Source organism: Schistocerca piceifrons, chromosome 8 (genome assembly GCF_021461385.2).
Source record: "Schistocerca piceifrons isolate TAMUIC-IGC-003096 chromosome 8, iqSchPice1.1, whole genome shotgun sequence".
NCBI classification, from domain to species: Eukaryota; Metazoa; Arthropoda; class Insecta; order Orthoptera; family Acrididae; genus Schistocerca; species Schistocerca piceifrons.
In genome coordinates this window covers 453,566,779-453,587,969 of record NC_060145.1, presented here as the reverse complement: position 1 = coordinate 453,587,969, position 21,191 = coordinate 453,566,779, and the positions used below count along the sequence as shown (strand labels likewise).

General features: G+C 50.2%; 10 non-coding genes across 10 annotated transcripts; all 10 read right to left on the bottom strand.

The window, feature by feature from the left end:
- Positions 1-4,727: 4,727 nt before the first annotated feature.
- Positions 4,728-4,799, bottom strand: Trnae-uuc. The gene has a single exon. It is a non-coding gene; the product is annotated as a tRNA-Glu (tRNA).
- Positions 4,800-6,529: 1,730 nt separating this feature from the next.
- Positions 6,530-6,601, bottom strand: Trnae-uuc. Its single transcript has one exon. It is a non-coding gene; the product is annotated as a tRNA-Glu (tRNA).
- A 1,735-nt stretch (positions 6,602-8,336) lies between these two features.
- On the bottom strand, positions 8,337-8,408 carry Trnae-uuc. The gene has a single exon. It is a non-coding gene; the product is annotated as a tRNA-Glu (tRNA).
- Positions 8,409-10,142: 1,734 nt separating this feature from the next.
- Trnae-uuc lies at positions 10,143-10,214 on the bottom strand. Its single transcript has one exon. It is a non-coding gene; the product is annotated as a tRNA-Glu (tRNA).
- Positions 10,215-11,947: 1,733 nt separating this feature from the next.
- Trnae-uuc lies at positions 11,948-12,019 on the bottom strand. Its single transcript has one exon. It is a non-coding gene; the product is annotated as a tRNA-Glu (tRNA).
- A 1,731-nt stretch (positions 12,020-13,750) lies between these two features.
- On the bottom strand, positions 13,751-13,822 carry Trnae-uuc. The gene has a single exon. It is a non-coding gene; the product is annotated as a tRNA-Glu (tRNA).
- Positions 13,823-15,552: 1,730 nt separating this feature from the next.
- On the bottom strand, positions 15,553-15,624 carry Trnae-uuc. Its single transcript has one exon. It is a non-coding gene; the product is annotated as a tRNA-Glu (tRNA).
- Positions 15,625-17,356: 1,732 nt separating this feature from the next.
- On the bottom strand, positions 17,357-17,428 carry Trnae-uuc. Its single transcript has one exon. It is a non-coding gene; the product is annotated as a tRNA-Glu (tRNA).
- Positions 17,429-19,157: 1,729 nt separating this feature from the next.
- Positions 19,158-19,229, bottom strand: Trnae-uuc. Its single transcript has one exon. It is a non-coding gene; the product is annotated as a tRNA-Glu (tRNA).
- A 1,729-nt stretch (positions 19,230-20,958) lies between these two features.
- Positions 20,959-21,030, bottom strand: Trnae-uuc. Its single transcript has one exon. It is a non-coding gene; the product is annotated as a tRNA-Glu (tRNA).
- Positions 21,031-21,191: the final 161 nt, after the last annotated feature.

Genomic DNA, 21,191 nt, shown 5'->3' with positions numbered 1-21,191 from the left:
GTGATTTGTTCTTTGGACCTCTCAGTATGGCGTCCACGACTTCGTCCTCCGTTATGGCGGTAGTGAGGGTGCCGGCTGCATCCGAACTGAGTCTACCTGTTATCCCGTCGATGACTTCCCTTTGCGCCACGTCATCCGTTGGTGTGGTGGCCAACAATTCTGTATAATGCTTGTAGATTTCGTCCTTGATCTCGCACTGTTTGGTCAATAATCGACCATCAGTGGTTGTCAGTTTAGTAATTATTTTCCTAATGTTCCGTTTATTTTCGTGTATCACATGATACATGGAGGTCGCTTCGTTCGGAACGGTGTTTTGCAAACGAGTCCTAATGCGGCAACCCTGAAGTTGTTGTCGTTTTAAAGTCAATAGTTTTGCTTGTATTCGTTTAATTTGTGCATAATTGTCTATTATCGTCACATCCGGCTTATGCAAGTCACGGAGGCACTGAAAATAAAATTCCACAGTTGCCTTTTGCCAGGCAGCCTTCTCGCGAGAGTAGCGTTTCAAGGTTTTCGTTATAGCAGGTTTGGCGCACTTGATCCACCAAATGAGCGGCGAGTTGTACTGCGGGAAACGTTTTTCACAGTCGTCCCACGTATTGTTAAATGCTACGCGGCACGCCGGATCTAATAAATGAGCAACATTAAGTTTCCACTGTCCCCTGGCTTTGTAGGTGCCTTGTTTCGCTAAATTGATGGTACAAATATACGCGGCATGATCAGAAAATATGGTGGGCCAGATTTCGGAGTGTAGCACATTGGACTTCAAACCAGCTGTTGTATAGATCCGGTCTAAACGGCTCGCAGAATGGCTAGTGACGTGTGTGAAACCGGGCGCGTCACCATGCTGATGTTCCCACGTGTCAATAAGTCCCAACTCAGTGATGATGGTTTCAAGCTCCAGTGATTTAGTAAAGTTCGGCGTTTGGTCTTTCGGACGGATAACACAGTTAAAATCCCCGGCAAATATTATGTGATCATGACCCGTTCCGAACAGTGGAACTATCTCTTCTTTGAAGAAGACGGCTCGCCGCTGTCTGTTACCAGATCCGGAAGGTGCATAGATATTAATGATTCGGGTGTCATTGACGGTGCCAGCTATACCTCTACAGTTGGGTAGTTTCTCAACGTTGCGGATTAGTATACCTTCTTTATATAATATAGCCGTTCCAAGTTCGTTATTGCTACTGGGGTTTACAATAGCGTTATAGCCCGGTATGTGCTCTAGGTCAATATCTGTCACTTCTTGTAACAATACGATATCGATGTCGGCTGCATAGACAACGTCCTGGAGATTCCGCAAATTCAGTGCACTCCGGATCTTATTAATATTTAATGTTGCAATCCGGTAAGCTTGTAAGCCCGCCAAATTTGCTTGAACGTAAGTGTGTAAAAGAACTGACTGCCTATCGTCCTACGGATCTAGATATATTTTGTCTCTACTAATGATCGAATGTTCAGTTAATAGAAATCGGCGTCATCATCAGTGCCCGTTCCTCGTGAGGAGGGGCGTCGCTGTTGGTTAGAGTCCCCTCCGCTAAGTCGAAGGTCCGGTGCAGCATTGTCTTCCGTCATGTCTTGATCTTGATCCTCATCGTCGTGAGCATCAGCCCAGTGTGGGGAACGAGTGTCGTTTCGATTCTCCTTGAGTCGGGGGCAAGCGTCTGTAGGTTGCGGCTCAGGTACTATGTCACTCTTTGGAGTCGGCTGTGTAGACGCGGAGAACACAAGGTCGTCAGTGCCACTGTCGGATGATGCTCCTGTCCGCGACTTCTTCAACGGTTTGCGATTACCGTCCTGTGGTGCTGGTGGGACGTCGGTCATTTTTTGTTTCACCTGTTTGATCTTGTCTCGCATGACAGGGGCAGTTTCGGCCGCTCCCTGGTGAGCAATCCTGCGCTTCTTAGTGTCCTTGGTATGATTGTCGATTTGTCTATCTGCTGCTACTATACCGTCGAGACCAGCCGCTGAATGGTTCTCACCAGCGACAGTTATGTTCAGGGAGCCTGCCGGAGAGCTGTTACGCGCAACATCGGCTGAGGGGCAATGGTCTTGTTGTGCTGGTTGTGCAGGAACGATGACCTCCTGGCCGGCTTCCGGTTCGGTGATGGCCATTTGACAGTCAATTAAGTCGCCCTCGGAAGCAGGTCCCTCGGTCGCTTTGGTCGTGGACGAGTTCGTGCGCACCGCCGCAACGTATGTCAGCGGTAGCTGTGACATGGCGTGTGGGACTCCTGCCTCTCCGGTCGGTATTTGTGTTACGCGCCTTTGCAGGCACTGAGCACGAACGTGTCCTGCAGAACCACAACCCGCGCATGTTCGCGGTTGCCCCTCGTATATCACGATAGCTCTGTAGCCACAGACACTGACATAAGACGGGATATGCTTGACCATATCGATTTTGATCTGTCGAACACCGTTTAAAACTTGAAATTTATGTGCAGAGGACCACCGCTCGGCAACATTACTAATGATAGTTCCATAAGGCTTCAAAACGGAATTAATTTGTTCAGCAGTTATCTCAAATGGCAGTTCGAAAACGCGAACGGTCCTCACACCAAAACCAGCATGAGAAACTTTAACCTCGCCCACATTGCCATCAGAATGCTTAAACTTGAAAGTACCTCCACAGGATTCAACAACTTGGTCACATTTAGTCGCACACCTGAGCTTCAAATACACCGTACTACTGCAGATCGATGAATGAATGCCAATAATATCATCACCCGTTAACTGTACTGTCTCCTCAAGAAATCTCTCTATTTCAAATGAGGTAGGTCTCGCGAAATGGTTGTCGAAGACAAATTTCAACGTATCTTTTCGTACTAATTCAGCCATTACCACTTTCAAGAGCGAATCGTCGACAGATAGAAGAGAAACGCTCTACAGCGTTTAACTCACCACAAACAGCGCTCGGCCAACAGCAGCGGCGACGTAAACACAGCACATCCGCACGGCACGGCCGCCGAGGCCAGACTGGCCACTAAACCATACCGGACATACCTCAACGATCCACTACGTGTGTATGCGTCCAGAAATACTTCTCCTCCACGCAACTTTAGGGCCGAATGTGGCGCCAACGCTGAACTCTGTCCGCCACCACGATCCCGCTTACTCACTCCCAAAGCGCGCAAGTCATACTAGGCAAACATCGCTTTCAGTCTCGAGTGCAACTAGCAAAACTGTAATTAGTAATAACTGGAAACAAACACACGTTGACGCAAAGTAGCCTAGGTGGTAATAAATGGCAAATACGGCCTTACCTCGCAAAAGCTATGCTGTGCCTTTCACCGTCGTGGAGAGAAAATGAGATGGCTGAGTTGAGGATAGAACGTACGCCCTTAAGATAATGACACGCGCAGCCCACTGCGCCACCGAGGCATACAGGAATACTCGCCACCGCAGCCTCACTAAGAAGTTCTAATTTCAGAATTGTTTTCCCACCATGCCGTGCATGAAATGGTCGATTTCTCGGCGGAAGTCAATGCTGCGTCTAGTTACAGTGCATCGCCCTGGAAGCAACGTGGCACCGCGTTCCGATGTGCTGGAGGGCAGAGGGCCTGCAGCAGGGTCGCTTGAGCCTCTGGTGGCAGCAGGGGCGGCAACGCACCGCGACACAGGAAGAATGCAGCGCAATGCGGTGGTGGTGTAACGGTCAGCATGGTTTCTTCCCAAGCAGTTAATCCGGGTTCGATTCCTGGCGACCGCAGGAGGATTTGTCATTTTTGCGTAGCGCAATAGTATGTGTTCAAGACCATTCGATCCTCGAAATTGCCACGTGTCGCGGCACAGGTAGTATCTCCTCGTCTCCTGCCTCGTTCCAGCTAAGTGGATTGATTTCACTTCATCGTGTGTCGACTTGGCCCGACTTTGCTCGATTGCCGCTCGCTGCCGCTCGGCGGTGGGGCCGATATGACAGGAGAAGTACGACAATCGGCTGCGAGAAATAAGGTAATCAAGAGTACTTTTCCTTTTCAATACGAAAAGCTAAAGTTTCATTTACAAATTTCGGAAATCTCACTGCTTCGCCACAGTGTTATCTACACATTTGAGAAATTATCTGTTGATTCGTACGGTTCTGTTATTGCCAAAGTCGTTCTTGCACTTTCCTTGCGCTCTTTTTGCAAACAGCCTAGTTAAATTTTGGATCATATGTTCGTTAACGTAATTTAAATTGCTTAGGGAGGCATCATAGCACGTCAACACTGTAGCACAAGAGGAGGAGGGGGGGGGGTTGAAATGAAAGGGTCCAATAGCACGCACAGTTCCCGGACGATCACCCATCCACTCACTAACCACGCAAACGTCTGCTTAACTTCATTAATCGAAAGTGAGCTGGCCGTTGGCAACCCCTTAGCGAAACGTTCAGACTTCTAGCTGGATGTGCACATCATTTAGAATCTGCCTGGCAGAGTCTCGCAGGAGACAGCATTTCCTATTAGGGGAGAAAATGGAATGGCCCGTGGAGGGATGGAACCCATGACCTACGCGTTACTAGCTCGACGCTATAGCCCACTGAGCTAACGGGCAATGCAACACTGTCGCATCAGCAGTCCAAAACCGCAAAACCGTCTCCTCTCCCTTCAAAACGGCCCCGCCATTAACGTAAGGATGTATCTCTTTTTCTTGACTTTCTCTCACCTTATACCTGGAACCCAGAGCAGCAGCTCCACGAAGACGAAAAACGGCCGTGAGAAGTTTTCTCATCTCAGCCCCGAAAATAAACGTTCAGGTACCGGGAATCGAACCCGGGCCTCCTGGGTGAAAGCCAGGTATCCTAGCCACTAAACCACACCGGACATACCTCAACGATCCACTACGTGTGTATGCGTCTAGAAATACTTCTCCTCCACGCAACTTTAGGGCCGAATCTGGCGCCAACGCTGAACTCTGTCCGCCACCACGATCCCGCTTACTCACTCCCAAAGCGCGCAAGTCATACTAGGCAAACATCGCTTTCAGTCTCGAGTGCAACTAGCAAAACTGTAATTAGTAATAACTGGAAACAAACACACGTTGACGCAAAGTAGCCTAGGTGGTAATAAACGGCAAATACGGCCTTACCTCGCAAAAGCTATGCTGTGCCTTTCACCGTCGTGGAGAGAAAATGAGATGGCTGAGTTGAGGATAGAACGTACGCCCTTAAGATAATGACACGCGCAGCCCACTGCGCCACCGAGGCATACAGGAATACTCGCCACCGCAGCCTCACTAAGAAGTTCTAATTTCAGAATTGTTTTCCCACCATGCCGTGCATGAAATGGTCGATTTCTCGGCGGAAGTCAATGCTGCGTCTAGTTACAGTGCATCGCCCTGGAAGCAACGTGGCACCGCGTTCCGATGTGCTGGAGGGCAGAGGGCCTGCAGCAGGGTCGCTTGAGCCTCTGGTGGCAGCAGGGGCGGCAACGCACCGCGACACAGGAAGAAAGCAGCGCAATGCGGTGGTGGTGTAACGGTCAGCATGGTTTCTTCCCAAGCAGTTAATCCGGGTTCGATTCCTGGCGACCGCAGGAGGATTTGTCATTTTTGCGTAGCGCAATAGTATGTGTTCAAGACCATTCGATCCTCGAAATTGCCACGTGTCGCGGCACAGGTAGTATCTCCTCGTCTCCTGCCTCGTTCCAGCTAAGTGGATTGATTTCACTTCATCGTGTGTCGACTTGGCCCGACTTTGCTCGATTGCCGCTCGCTGCCGCTCGGCGGTGGGGCCGATATGACAGGAGAAGTACGACAATCGGCTGCGAGAAATAAGGTAATCAAGAGTACTTTTCCTTTTCAATACGAAAAGCTAAACTTTCATTTACAAATTTCGGAAATCTCACTGCTTCGCCACAGTGTTATCTACACATTTGAGAAATTATCTGTTGATTCGTACGGTTCTGTTATTGCCAAAGTCGTTCTTGCACTTTCCTTGCGCTCTTTTTGCAAACAGCCTAGTTAAATTTTGGATCATATGTTCGTTAACGTAATTTAAATTGCTTAGGGAGGCATCATAGCACGTCAACACTGTAGCACAAGAGGAGGAGGGGGGGGGGGTTCAAATGAAAGGGTCCAATAGCACGCACAGTTCCCGGACGATCACCCATCCACTCACTAACCACGCAAACGTCTGCTTAACTTCATTAATCGAAAGTGAGCTGGCCGTTGGCAACCCCTTAGCGAAACGTTCAGACTTCTAGCTGGATGTGCACATCAATTAGAATCTGCCTGGCAGAGTCTCGCAGGAGACAGCATTTCCTATTAGGGGAGAAAATGGAATGGCCCGTGGAGGGATGGAACCCATGACCTACGCGTTACTAGCTCGACGCTATAGCCCACTGAGCTAACGGGCAATGCAACACTGTCGCATCAGCAGTCCAAAACCGCAAAACCGTCTCCTCTCCCTTCAAAACGGCCCCGCCATTAACGTAAGGATGTATCTCTTTTTCTTGACTTTCTCTCACCTTATACCTGGAACCCAGAGCAGCAGCTCCACGAAGACGAAAAACGGCCGGGAGAAGTTTTCTCATCTCAGCCCCGAAAATTCACGTTCAGGTACCGGGAATCGAACCCGGGCCTCCTGGGTGAAAGCCAGGTATCCTAGCCACTAAACCATACCGGACATACCTCAACGATCCACTACGTGTGTATGCGTCCAGAAATACTTCTCCTCCACGCAACTTTAGGGCCGAATCTGGCGCCAACGCTGAACTCTGTCCGCCACCACGATCCCGCTTACTCACTCCCAAAGCGCGCAAGTCATACTAGGCAAACATCGCTTTCAGTCTCGAGTGCAACTAGCAAAACTGTAATTAGTAATAACTGGAAACAAACACACGTTGACGCAAAGTAGCCTAGGTGGTAATAAACGGCAAATACGGCCTTACCTCGCAAAAGCTATGCTGTGCCTTTCACCGTCGTGGAGAGAAAATGAGATGGCTGAGTTGAGGATAGAACGTACGCCCTTAAGATAATGACACGCGCAGCCCACTGCGCCACCGAGGCATACAGGAATACTCGCCACCGCAGCCTCACTAAGAAGTTCTAATTTCAGAATTGTTTTCCCACCATGCCGTGCATGAAATGGTCGATTTCTCGGCGGAAGTCAATGCTGCGTCTAGTTACAGTGCATCGCCCTGGAAGCAACGTGGCACCGCGTTCCGATGTGCTGGAGGGCAGAGGGCCTGCAGCAGGGTCGCTTGAGCCTCTGGTGGCAGCAGGGGCGGCAACGCACCGCGACACAGGAAGAATGCAGCGCAATGCGGTGGTGGTGTAACGGTCAGCATGGTTGCTTCCCAAGCAGTTAATCCGGGTTCGATTCCTGGCGACCGCAGGAGGATTTGTCATTTTTGCGTAGCGCAATAGTATGTGTTCAAGACCATTCGATCCTCGAAATTGCCACGTGTCGCGGCACAGGTAGTATCTCCTCGTCTCCTGCCTCGTTCCAGCTAAGTGGATTGATTTCACTTCATCGTGTGTCGACTTGGCCCGACTTTGCTCGACTGCCGCTCGCTGCCGCTCGGCGGTGGGGCCGATATGACAGGAGAAGTACGACAATCGGCTGCGAGAAATAAGGTAATCAAGAGTACTTTTCCTTTTCAATACGAAAAGCTAAACTTTCATTTACAAATTTCGGAAATCTCACTGCTTCGCCACAGTGTTATCTACACATTTGAGAAATTATCTGTTGATTCGTACGGTTCTGTTATTGCCAAAGTCGTTCTTGCACTTTCCTTGCGCTCTTTTTGCAAACAGCCTAGTTAAATTTTGGATCATATGTTCGTTAACGTAATTTAAATTGCTTAGGGAGGCATCATAGCACGTCAACACTGTAGCACAAGAGGAGGAGGGGGGGGGGGGGGGGTTGAAATGAAAGGGTCCAATAGCACGCACAGTTCCCGGACGATCACCCATCCACTCACTAACCACGCAAACGTCTGCTTAACTTCATTAATCGAAAGTGAGCTGGCCGTTGGCAACCCCTTAGCGAAACGTTCAGACTTCTAGCTGGATGTGCACATCATTTAGAATCTGCCTGGCAGAGTCTCGCAGGAGACAGCATTTCCTATTAGGGGAGAAAATGGAATGGCCCGTGGAGGGATGGAACCCATGACCTACGCGTTACTAGCACGACGCTATAGCCCACTGAGCTAACGGGCAATGCAACACTGTCGCATCAGCAGTCCAAAACCGCAAAACCGTCTCCTCTCCCTTCAAAACGGCCCCGCCATTAACGTGAGGATGTATCTCTTTTTCTTGACTTTCTCTCACCTTATACCTGGAACCCAGAGCAGCAGCTCCACGAAGACGAAAAACGGCCGTGAGAAGTTTTCTCATCTCAGCCCCGAAAATTCACGTTCAGGTACCGGGAATCGAACCCGGGCCTCCTGGGTGAAAGCCAGGTATCCTAGCCACTAAACCATACCGGACATACCTCAACGATCCACTACGTGTGTATGCGTCCAGAAATACTTCTCCTCCACGCAACTTTAGGGCCGAATGTGGCGCCAACGCTGAACTCTGTCCGCCACCACGATCCCGCTTACTCACTCCCAAAGCGCGCAAGTCATACTAGGCAAACATCGCTTTCAGTCTCGAGTGCAACTAGCAAAACTGTAATTAGTAATAACTGGAAACAAACACACGTTGACGCAAAGTAGCCTAGGTGGTAATAAACGGCAAATACGGCCTTACCTCGCAAAAGCTATGCTGTGCCTTTCACCGTCGTGGAGAGAAAATGAGATGGCTGAGTTGAGGATAGAACGTACGCCCTTAAGATAATGACACGCGCAGCCCACTGCGCCACCGAGGCATACAGGAATACTCGCCACCGCAGCCTCACTAAGAAGTTCTAATTTCAGAATTGTTTTCCCACCATGCCGTGCATGAAATGGTCGATTTCTCGGCGGAAGTCAATGCTGCGTCTAGTTACAGTGCATCGCCCTGGAAGCAACGTGGCACCGCGTTCCGATGTGCTGGAGGGCAGAGGGCCTGCAGCAGGGTCGCTTGAGCCTCTGGTGGCAGCAGGGGCGGCAACGCACCGCGACACAGGAAGAATGCAGCGCAATGCGGTGGTGGTGTAACGGTTAGCATGGTTTCTTCCCAAGCAGTTAATCCGGGTTCGATTCCTGGCGACCGCAGGAGGATTTGTCACTTTTGCGTAGCGCAATAGTATGTGTTCAAGACCATTCGATCCTCGAAATTGCCACGTGTCGCGGCACAGGTAGTATCTCCTCGTCTCCTGCCTCGTTCCAGCTAAGTGGATTGATTTCACTTCATCGTGTGTCGACTTGGCCCGACTTTGCTCGATTGCCGCTCGCTGCCGCTCGGCGGTGGGGCCGATATGACAGGAGAAGTACGACAATCGGCTGCGAGAAATAAGGTAATCAAGAGTACTTTTCCTTTTCAATACGAAAAGCTAAAGTTTCATTTACAAATTTCGGAAATCTCACTGCTTCGCCACAGTGTTATCTACACATTTGAGAAATTATCTGTTGATTCGTACGGTTCTGTTATTGCCAAAGTCGTTCTTGCACTTTCCTTGCGCTCTTTTTGCAAACAGCCTAGTTAAATTTTGGATCATATGTTCGTTAACGTAATTTAAATTGCTTAGGGAGGCATCATAGCACGTCAACACTGTAGCACAAGAGGAGGAGGGGGGGGGGGGGGGTTGAAATGAAAGGGTCCAATAGCACGCACAGTTCCCGGACGATCACCCATCCACTCACTAACCACGCAAACGTCTGCTTAACTTCATTAATCGAAAGTGAGCTGGCCGTTGGCAACCCCTTAGCGAAACGTTCAGACTTCTAGCTGGATGTGCACATCATTTAGAATCTGCCTGGCAGAGTCTCGCAGGAGACAGCATTTCCTATTAGGGGAGAAAATGGAATGGCCCGTGGAGGGATGGAACCCATGACCTACGCGTTACTAGCACGACGCTATAGCCCACTGAGCTAACGGGCAATGCAACACTGTCGCATCAGCAGTCCAAAACCGCAAAACCGTCTCCTCTCCCTTCAAAACGGCCCCGCCATTAACGTGAGGATGTATCTCTTTTTCTTGACTTTCTCTCACCTTATACCTGGAACCCAGAGCAGCAGCTCCACGAAGACGAAAAACGGCCGTGAGAAGTTTTCTCATCTCAGCCCCGAAAATTCACGTTCAGGTACCGGGAATCGAACCCGGGCCTCCTGGGTGAAAGCCAGGTATCCTAGCCACTAAACCATACCGGACATACCTCAACGATCCACTACGTGTGTATGCGTCCAGAAATACTTCTCCTCCACGCAACTTTAGGGCCGAATCTGGCGCCAACGCTGAACTCTGTCCGCCACCACGATCCCGCTTACTCACTCCCAAAGCGCGCAAGTCATACTAGGCAAACATCGCTTTCAGTCTCGAGTGCAACTAGCAAAACTGTAATTAGTAATAACTGGAAACAAACACACGTTGACGCAAAGTAGCCTAGGTGGTAATAAACGGCAAATACGGCTTTACATCGCAAAAGCTATGCTGTGCCTTTCACCGTCGTGGAGAGAAAATGAGATGGCTGAGTTGAGGATAGAACGTACGCCCTTAAGATAATGACACGCGCAGCCCACTGCGCCACCGAGGCATACAGGAATACTCGCCACCGCAGCCTCACTAAGAAGTTCTAATTTCAGAATTGTTTTCCCACCATGCCGTGCATGAAATGGTCGATTTCTCGGCGGAAGTCAATGCTGCGTCTAGTTACAGTGCATCGCCCTGGAAGCAACGTGGCACCGCGTTCCGATGTGCTGGAGGGCAGAGGGCCTGCAGCAGGGTCGCTTGAGCCTCTGGTGGCAGCAGGGGCGGCAACGCACCGCGACACAGGAAGAATGCAGCGCAATGCGGTGGTGGTGTAACGGTCAGCATGGTTTCTTCCCAAGCAGTTAATCCGGGTTCGATTCCTGGCGACCGCAGGAGGATTTGTCATTTTTGCGTAGCGCAATAGAATGTGTTCAAGACCATTCGATCCTCGAAATTGCCACGTGTCGCGGCACAGGTAGTATCTCCTCGTCTCCTGCCTCGTTCCAGCTAAGTGGATTGATTTCACTTCATCGTGTGTCGACTTGGCCCGACTTTGCTCGACTGCCGCTCGCTGCCGCTCGGCGGTGGGGCCGATATGACAGGAGAAGTACGACAATCGGCTGCGAGAAATAAGGTAATCAAGAGTACTTTTCCTTTTCAATACGAAAAGCTAAACTTTCATTTACAAATTTCGGAAATCTCACTGCTTCGCCACAGTGTTATCTACACATTTGAGAAATTATCTGTTGATTCGTACGGTTCTGTTATTGCCAAAGTCGTTCTTGCACTTTCCTTGCGCTCTTTTTGCAAACAGCCTAGTTAAATTTTGGATCATATGTTCGTTAACGTAATTTAAATTGCTTAGGGAGGCATCATAGCACGTCAACACTGTAGCACAAGAGGAGGAGGGGGGGGGGGGGGTTGAAATGAAAGGGTCCAATAGCACGCACAGTTCCCGGACGATCACCCATCCACTCACTAACCACGCAAACGTCTGCTTAACTTCATTAATCGAAAGTGAGCTGGCCGTTGGCAACCCCTTAGCGAAACGTTCAGACTTCTAGCTGGATGTGCACATCATTTAGAATCTGCCTGGCAGAGTCTCGCAGGAGACAGCATTTCCTATTAGGGGAGAAAATGGAATGGCCCGTGGAGGGATGGAACCCATGACCTACGCGTTACTAGCACGACGCTATAGCCCACTGAGCTAACGGGCAATGCAACACTGTCGCATCAGCAGTCCAAAACCGCAAAACCGTCTCCTCTCCCTTCAAAACGGCCCCGCCATTAACGTGAGGATGTATCTCTTTTTCTTGACTTTCTCTCACCTTATACCTGGAACCCAGAGCAGCAGCTCCACGAAGACGAAAAACGGCCGTGAGAAGTTTTCTCATCTCAGCCCCGAAAATTCACGTTCAGGTACCGGGAATCGAACCCGGGCCTCCTGGGTGAAAGCCAGGTATCCTAGCCACTAAACCATACCGGACATACCTCAACGATCCACTACGTGTGTATGCGTCCAGAAATACTTCTCCTCCACGCAACTTTAGGGCCGAATCTGGCGCCAACGCTGAACTCTGTCCGCCACCACGATCCCGCTTACTCACTCCCAAAGCGCGCAAGTCATACTAGGCAAACATCGCTTTCAGTCTCGAGTGCAACTAGCAAAACTGTAATTAGTAATAACTGGAAACAAACACACGTTGACGCAAAGTAGCCTAGGTGGTAATAAACGGCAAATACGGCTTTACATCGCAAAAGCTATGCTGTGCCTTTCACCGTCGTGGAGAGAAAATGAGATGGCTGAGTTGAGGATAGAACGTACGCCCTTAAGATAATGACACGCGCAGCCCACTGCGCCACCGAGGCATACAGGAATACTCGCCACCGCAGCCTCACTAAGAAGTTCTAATTTCAGAATTGTTTTCCCACCATGCCGTGCATGAAATGGTCGATTTCTCGGCGGAAGTCAATGCTGCGTCTAGTTACAGTGCATCGCCCTGGAAGCAACGTGGCACCGCGTTCCGATGTGCTGGAGGGCAGAGGGCCTGCAGCAGGGTCGCTTGAGCCTCTGGTGGCAGCAGGGGCGGCAACGCACCGCGACACAGGAAGAATGCAGCGCAATGCGGTGGTGGTGTAACGGTCAGCATGGTTGCTTCCCAAGCTGTTAATCCGGGTTCGATTCCTGGCGACCGCAGGAGGATTTGTCATTTTTGCGTAGCGCAATAGTATGTGTTCAAGACCATTCGATCCTCGAAATTGCCACGTGTCGCGGCACAGGTAGTATCTCCTCGTCTCCTGCCTCGTTCCAGCTAAGTGGATTGATTTCACTTCATCGTGTGTCGACTTGGCCCGACTTTGCTCGACTGCCGCTCGCTGCCGCTCGGCGGTGGGGCCGATATGACAGGAGAAGTACGACAATCGGCTGCGAGAAATAAGGTAATCAAGAGTACTTTTCCTTTTCAATACGAAAAGCTAAACTTTCATTTACAAATTTCGGAAATCTCACTGCTTCGCCACAGTGTTATCTACACATTTGAGAAATTATCTGTTGATTCGTACGGTTCTGTTATTGCCAAAGTCGTTCTTGCACTTTCCTTGCGCTCTTTTTGCAAACAGCCTAGTTAAATTTTGGATCATATGTTCGTTAACGTAATTTAAATTGCTTAGGGAGGCATCATAGCACGTCAACACTGTAGCACAAGAGGAGGAGGGGGGGGGGGGTTGAAATGAAAGGGTCCAATAGCACGCACAGTTCCCGGACGATCACCCATCCACTCACTAACCACGCAAACGTCTGCTTAACTTCATTAATCGAAAGTGAGCTGGCCGTTGGCAACCCCTTAGCGAAACGTTCAGACTTCTAGCTGGATGTGCACATCATTTAGAATCTGCCTGGCAGAGTCTCGCAGGAGACAGCATTTCCTATTAGGGGAGAAAATGGAATGGCCCGTGGAGGGATGGAACCCATGACCTACGCGTTACTAGCTCGACGCTATAGCCCACTGAGCTAACGGGCAATGCAACACTGTCGCATCAGCAGTCCAAAACCGCAAAACCGTCTCCTCTCCCTTCAAAACGGCCCCGCCATTAACGTGAGGATGTATCTCTTTTTCTTGACTTTCTCTCACCTTATACCTGGAACCCAGAGCAGCAGCTCCACGAAGACGAAAAACGGCCGTGAGAAGTTTTCTCATCTCAGCCCCGAAAATTCACGTTCAGGTACCGGGAATCGAACCCGGGCCTCCTGGGTGAAAGCCAGGTATCCTAGCCACTAAACCATACCGGACATACCTCAACGATCCACTACGTGTGTATGCGTCCAGAAATACTTCTCCTCCACGCAACTTTAGGGCCGAATCTGGCGCCAACGCTGAACTCTGTCCGCCACCACGATCCCGCTTACTCACTCCCAAAGCGCGCAAGTCATACTAGGCAAACATCGCTTTCAGTCTCGAGTGCAACTAGCAAAACTGTAATTAGTAATAACTGGAAACAAACACACGTTGACGCAAAGTAGCCTAGGTGGTAATAAACGGCAAATACGGCTTTACATCGCAAAAGCTATGCTGTGCCTTTCACCGTCGTGGAGAGAAAATGAGATGGCTGAGTTGAGGATAGAACGTACGCCCTTAAGATAATGACACGCGCAGCCCACTGCGCCACCGAGGCATACAGGAATACTCGCCACCGCAGCCTCACTAAGAAGTTCTAATTTCAGAATTGTTTTCCCACCATGCCGTGCATGAAATGGTCGATTTCTCGGCGGAAGTCAATGCTGCGTCTAGTTACAGTGCATCGCCCTGGAAGCAACGTGGCACCGCGTTCCGATGTGCTGGAGGGCAGAGGGCCTGCAGCAGGGTCGCTTGAGCCTCTGGTGGCAGCAGGGGCGGCAACGCACCGCGACACAGGAAGAATGCAGCGCAATGCGGTGGTGGTGTAACGGTCAGCATGGTTTCTTCCCAAGCAGTTAATCCGGGTTCGATTCCTGGCGACCGCAGGAGGATTTGTCATTTTTGCGTAGCGCAATAGTATGTGTTCAAGACCATTCGATCCTCGAAATTGCCACGTGTCGCGGCACAGGTAGTATCTCCTCGTCTCCTGCCTCGTTCCAGCTAAGTGGATTGATTTCACTTCATCGTGTGTCGACTTGGCCCGACTTTGCTCGACTGCCGCTCGCTGCCGCTCGGCGGTGGGGCCGATATGACAGGAGAAGTACGACAATCGGCTGCGAGAAATAAGGTAATCAAGAGTACTTTTCCTTTTCAATACGAAAAGCTAAACTTTCATTTACAAATTTCGGAAATCTCACTGCTTCGCCACAGTGTTATCTACACATTTGAGAAATTATCTGTTGATTCGTACGGTTCTGTTATTGCCAAAGTCGTTCTTGCACTTTCCTTGCGCTCTTTTTGCAAACAGCCTAGTTAAATTTTGGATCATATGTTCGTTAACGTAATTTAAATTGCTTAGGGAGGCATCATAGCACGTCAACACTGTAGCACAAGAGGAGGAGGGGGGGGGGGTTGAAATGAAAGGGTCCAATAGCACGCACAGTTCCCGGACGATCACCCATCCACTCACTAACCACGCAAACGTCTGCTTAACTTCATTAATCGAAAGTGAGCTGGCCGTTGGCAACCCCTTAGCGAAACGTTCAGACTTCTAGCTGGATGTGCACATCATTTAGAATCTGCCTGGCAGAGTCTCGCAGGAGACAGCATTTCCTATTAGGGGAGAAAATGGAATGGCCCGTGGAGGGATGGAACCCATGACCTACGCGTTACTAGCACGACGCTATAGCCCACTGAGCTAACGGGCAATGCAACACTGTCGCATCAGCAGTCCAAAACCGCAAAACCGTCTCCTCTCCCTTCAAAACGGCCCCGCCATTAACGTGAGGATGTATCTCTTTTTCTTGACTTTCTCTCACCTTATACCTGGAACCCAGAGCAGCAGCTCCACGAAGACGAAAAACGGCCGTGAGAAGTTTTCTCATCTCAGCCCCGAAAATTCACGTTCAGGTACCGGGAATCGAACCCGGGCCTCCTGGGTGAAAGCCAGGTATCCTAGCCACTAAACCATACCGGACATACCTCAACGATCCACTACGTGTGTATGCGTCCAGAAATACTTCTCCTCCACGCAACTTTAGGGCCGAATCTGGCGCCAACGCTGAACTCTGTCCGCCACCACGATCCCGCTTACTCACTCCCAAAGCGCGCAAGTCATACTAGGCAAACATCGCTTTCAGTCTCGAGTGCAACTAGCAAAACTGTAATTAGTAATAACTGGAAACAAACACACGTTGACGCAAAGTAGCCTAGGTGGTAATAAACGGCAAATACGGCTTTACATCGCAAAAGCTATGCTGTGCCTTTCACCGTCGTGGAGAGAAAATGAGATGGCTGAGTTGAGGATAGAACGTACGCCCTTAAGATAATGACACGCGCAGCCCACTGCGCCACCGAGGCATACAGGAATACTCGCCACCGCAGCCTCACTAAGAAGTTCTAATTTCAGAATTGTTTTCCCACCATGCCGTGCATGAAATGGTCGATTTCTCGGCGGAAGTCAATGCTGCGTCTAGTTACAGTGCATCGCCCTGGAAGCAACGTGGCACCGCGTTCCGATGTGCTGGAGGGCAGAGGGCCTGCAGCAGGGTCGCTTGAGCCTCTGGTGGCAGCAGGGGCGGCAACGCACCGCGACACAGGAAGAATGCAGCGCAATGCGGTGGTGGTGTAACGGTCAGCATGGTTTCTTCCCAAGCAGTTAATCCGGGTTCGATTCCTGGCGACCGCAGGAGGATTTGTCATTTTTGCGTAGCGCAATAGTATGTGTTCAAGACCATTCGATCCTCGAAATTGCCACGTGTCGCGGCACAGGTAGTATCTCCTCGTCTCCTGCCTCGTTCCAGCTAAGTGGATTGATTTCACTTCATCGTGTGTCGACTTGGCCCGACTTTGCTCGACTGCCGCTCGCTGCCGCTCGGCGGTGGGGCCGATATGACAGGAGAAGTACGACAATCGGCTGCGAGAAATAAGGTAATCAAGAGTACTTTTCCTTTTCAATACGAAAAGTTAAACTTTCATTTACAAATTTCGGAAATCTCACTGCTTCGCCACAGTGTTATCTACACATTTGAGAAATTATCTGTTGATTCGTACGGTTCTGTTATTGCCAAAGTCGTTCTTGCACTTTCCTTGCGCTCTTTTTGCAAACAGCCTAGTTAAATTTTGGATCATATGTTCGTTAACGTAATTTAAATTGCTTAGGGAGGCATCATAGCACGTCAACACTGTAGCACAAGAGGAGGAGGGGGGGGGGGGGTTGAAATGAAAGGGTCCAATAGCACGCACAGTTCCCGGACGATCACCCATCCACTCACTAACCACGCAAACGTCTGCTTAACTTCATTAATCGAAAGTGAGCTGGCCGTTGGCAACCCCTTAGCGAAACGTTCAGACTTCTAGCTGGATGTGCACATCATTTAGAATCTGCCTGGCAGAGTCTCGCAGGAGACAGCATTTCCTATTAGGGGAGAAAATGGAATGGCCCGTGGAGGGATGGAACCCATGACCTACGCGTTACTAGCTCGACGCTATAGCCCACTGAGCTAACGGGCAATGCAACACTGTCGCATCAGCAGTCCAAAACCGCAAAACCGTCTCCTCTCCCTTCAAAACGGCCCCGCCATTAACGTGAGGATGTATCTCTTTTTCTTGACTTTCTCTCACCTTATACCTGGAACCCAGAGCAGCAGCTCCACGAAGACGAAAAACGGCCGTGAGAAGTTTTCTCATCTCAGCCCCGAAAATTCACGTTCAGGTACCGGGAATCGAACCCGGGCCTCCTGGGTGAAAGCCAGGTATCCTAGCCACTAAACCATACCGGACATACCTCAACGATCCACTACGTGTGTATGCGTCCAGAAATACTTCTCCTCCACGCAACTTTAGGGCCGAATCTGGCGCCAACGCTGAACTCTGTCCGCCACCACGATCCCGCTTACTCACTCCCAAAGCGCGCAAGTCATACTAGGCAAACATCGCTTTCAGTCTCGAGTGCAACTAGCAAAACTGTAATTAGTAATAACTGGAAACAAACACACGTTGACGCAAAGTAGCCTAGGTGGTAATAAACGGCAAATACGGCTTTACATCGCAAAAGCTATGCTGTGCCTTTCACCGTCGTGGAGAGAAAATGAGATGGCTGAGTTGAGGATAGAACGTACGCCCTTAAGATAATGACACGCGCAGCCCACTGCGCCACCGAGGCATACAGGAATACTCGCCACCGCAGCCTCACTAAGAAGTTCTAATTTCAGAATTGTTTTCCCACCATGCCGTGCATGAAATGGTCGATTTCTCGGCGGAAGTCAATGCTGCGTCTAGTTACAGTGCATCGCCCTGGAAGCAACGTGGCACCGCGTTCCGATGTGCTGGAGGGCAGAGGGCCTGCAGCAGGGTCGCTTGAGCCTCTGGTGGCAGCAGGGGCGGCAACGCACCGCGACACAGGAAGAATGCAGCGCAATGCGGTGGTGGTGTAACGGTCAGCATGGTTTCTTCCCAAGCAGTTAATCCGGGTTCGATTCCTGGCGACCGCAGGAGGATTTGTCATTTTTGCGTAGCGCAATAGTATGTGTTCAAGACCATTCGATCCTCGAAATTGCCACGTGTCGCGGCACAGGTAGTATCTCCTCGTCTCCTGCCTCGTTCCAGCTAAGTGGATTGATTTCACTTCATCGTGTGTCGACTTGGCCCGACTTTGCTCGATTGCCGCTCGCTGCCGCTCGGCGGTGGGGCCGATATGACAGGAGAAGTACGACAATCGGCTGCGAGAAATAAGGTAATCAAGAGTACTTTTCCTTTTCAATACGAAAAGCTAAAGTTTCATTTACAAATTTCGGAAATCTCACTGCTTCGCCACAGTGTTATCTACACATTTGAGAAATTATCTGTTGATTCGTACGGTTCTGTTATTGCCAAAGTCGTTCTTGCACTTTCCTTGCGCTCTTTTTGCAAACAGCCTAGTTAAATTTTGGATCATATGTTCGTTAACGTAATTTAAATTGCTTAGGGAGGCATCATAGCACGTCAACACTGTAGCACAAGAGGAGGAGGGGGGGGGGTTGAAATGAAAGGGTCCAATAGCACGCACAGTTCCCGGACGATCACCCATCCACTCACTAACCACGCAAACGTCTGCTTAACTTCATTAATCGAAAGTGAGCTGGCCGTTGGCAACCCCTTAGCGAAACGTTCAGACTTCTAGCTGGATGTGCACATCATTTAGAATCTGCCTGGCAGAGTCTCGCAGGAGACAGCATTTCCTATTAGGGGAGAAAATGGAATGGCCCGTGGAGGGATGGAACCCATGACCTACGCGTTACTAGCACGACGCTATAGCCCACTGAGCTAACGGGCAATGCAACACTGTCGCATCAGCAGTCCAAAACCGCAAAACCGTCTCCTCTCCCTTCAAAACGGCCCCGCCATTAACGTGAGGATGTATCTCTTTTTCTTGACTTTCTCTCACCTTATACCTGGAACCCAGAGCAGCAGCTCCACGAAGACGAAAAACGGCCGTGAGAAGTTTTCTCATCTCAGCCCCGAAAATTCACGTTCAGGTACCGGGAATCGAACCCGGGCCTCCTGGGTGAAAGCCAGGTATCCTAGCCACTAAACCATACCGGACATACCTCAACGATCCACTACGTGTGTATGCGTCCAGAAATACTTCTCCTCCACGCAACTTTAGGGCCGAATCTGGCGCCAACGCTGAACTCTGTCCGCCACCACGATCCCGCTTACTCACTCCCAAAGCGCGCAAGTCATACTAGGCAAACATCGCTTTCAGTCTCGAGTGCAACTAGCAAAACTGTAATTAGTAATAACTGGAAACAAACACACGTTGACGCAAAGTAGCCTAGGTGGTAATAAACGGCAAATACGGCTTTACATCGCAAAAGCTATGCTGTGCCTTTCACCGTCGTGGAGAGAAAATGAGATGGCTGAGTTGAGGATAGAACGTACGCCCTTAAGATAATGACACGCGCAGCCCACTGCGCCACCGAGGCATACAGGAATACTCGCCACCGCAGCCTCACTAAGAAGTTCTAATTTCAGAATTGTTTTCCCACCATGCCGTGCATGAAATGGTCGATTTCTCGGCGGAAGTCAATGCTGCGTCTAGTTACAGTGCATCGCCCTGGAAGCAACGTGGCACCGCGTTCCGATGTGCTGGAGGGCAGAGGGCCTGCAGCAGGGTCGCTTGAGCCTCTGGTGGCAGCAGGGGCGGCAACGCACCGCGACACAGGAAGAATGCAGCGCAATGCGGTGGTGGTGTAACGGTCAGCATGGTTGCTTCCCAAGCAGTTAATCCGGGTTCGATTCCTGGCGACCGCAGGAGGATTTGTCATTTTTGCGTAGCGCAATAGTATGTGTTCAAGACCATTCGATCCTCGAAATTGCCACGTGTCGCGGCACAGGTAGTATCTCCTCGTCTCCTGCCTCGTTCCAGCTAAGTGGATTGATTTCACTTCATCGTGTGTCGACTTGGCCCGACTTTGCTCGATTGCCGCTCGCTGCCGCTCGGCGGTGGGGCCGATATGACAGGAGAAGTACGACAATCGGCTGCGAGAAATAAGGTAATCAAGAGTACTTTTCCTTTTCAATACGAAAAGCTAAAGTTTCATTTACAAATTTCGGAAATCTCACTGCTTCGCCACAGTGTTATCTACACATTTGAGAAATTATCTGTTGATTCGTACGGTTCTGTTATTGCCAAAGTCGTTCTTGCACTTTCCTTGCGCTCTTTTTGCAAACAGCCTAGTTAAATTTTGGATCATATGTTCGTTAACGTAATTTAAATTGCTTAGGGAGGCATCATAGCACGTCAACACTGTAGCACAAGAGGAGGAGGGGGGGGGGTTGAAATGAAAGGGTCCAATAGCACGCACAGTTCCCGGACGATCACCCATCCACTCACTAACCACGCAAACGTCTGCTTAACTTCATTAATCGAAAGTGAGCTGGCCGTTGGCAACCCCTTAGCGAAACGTTCAGACTTCTAGCTGGATGTGCACATCATTTAGAATCTGCCTGGCAGAGTCTCGCAGGAGACAGCATTTCCTATTAGGGGAGAAAATGGAATGGCCCGTGGAGGGATGGAACCCATGACCTACGCGTTACTAGCACGACGCTATAGCCCACTGAGCTAACGGGCAATGCAACACTGTCGCATCAGCAGTCCAAAACCGCAAAACCGTCTCCTCTCCCTTCAAAACGGCCCCGCCATTAACGTGAGGATGTATCTCTTTTTCTTGACTTTCTCTCACCTTATACCTGGAACCCAGAGCAGCAGCTCCACGAAGACGAAAAACGGCCGTGAGAAGTTTTCTCATCTCAGCCCCGAAAATTCACGTTCAGGTACCGGGAATCGAACCCGGGCCTCCTGGGTGAAAGCCAGGTATCCTAGCCACTAAACCATACCGGACATACCTCAACGATCCACTACGTGTGTATGCGTCCAGAAATACTTCTCCTCCACGCAACTTTAGGGCCGAATCTGGCGCCAACGCTGAACTCTGTCCGCCACCACGATCCCGCTTACTCACTCCCAAAGCGCGCAAGTCATACTAGGCAAACATCGCTTTC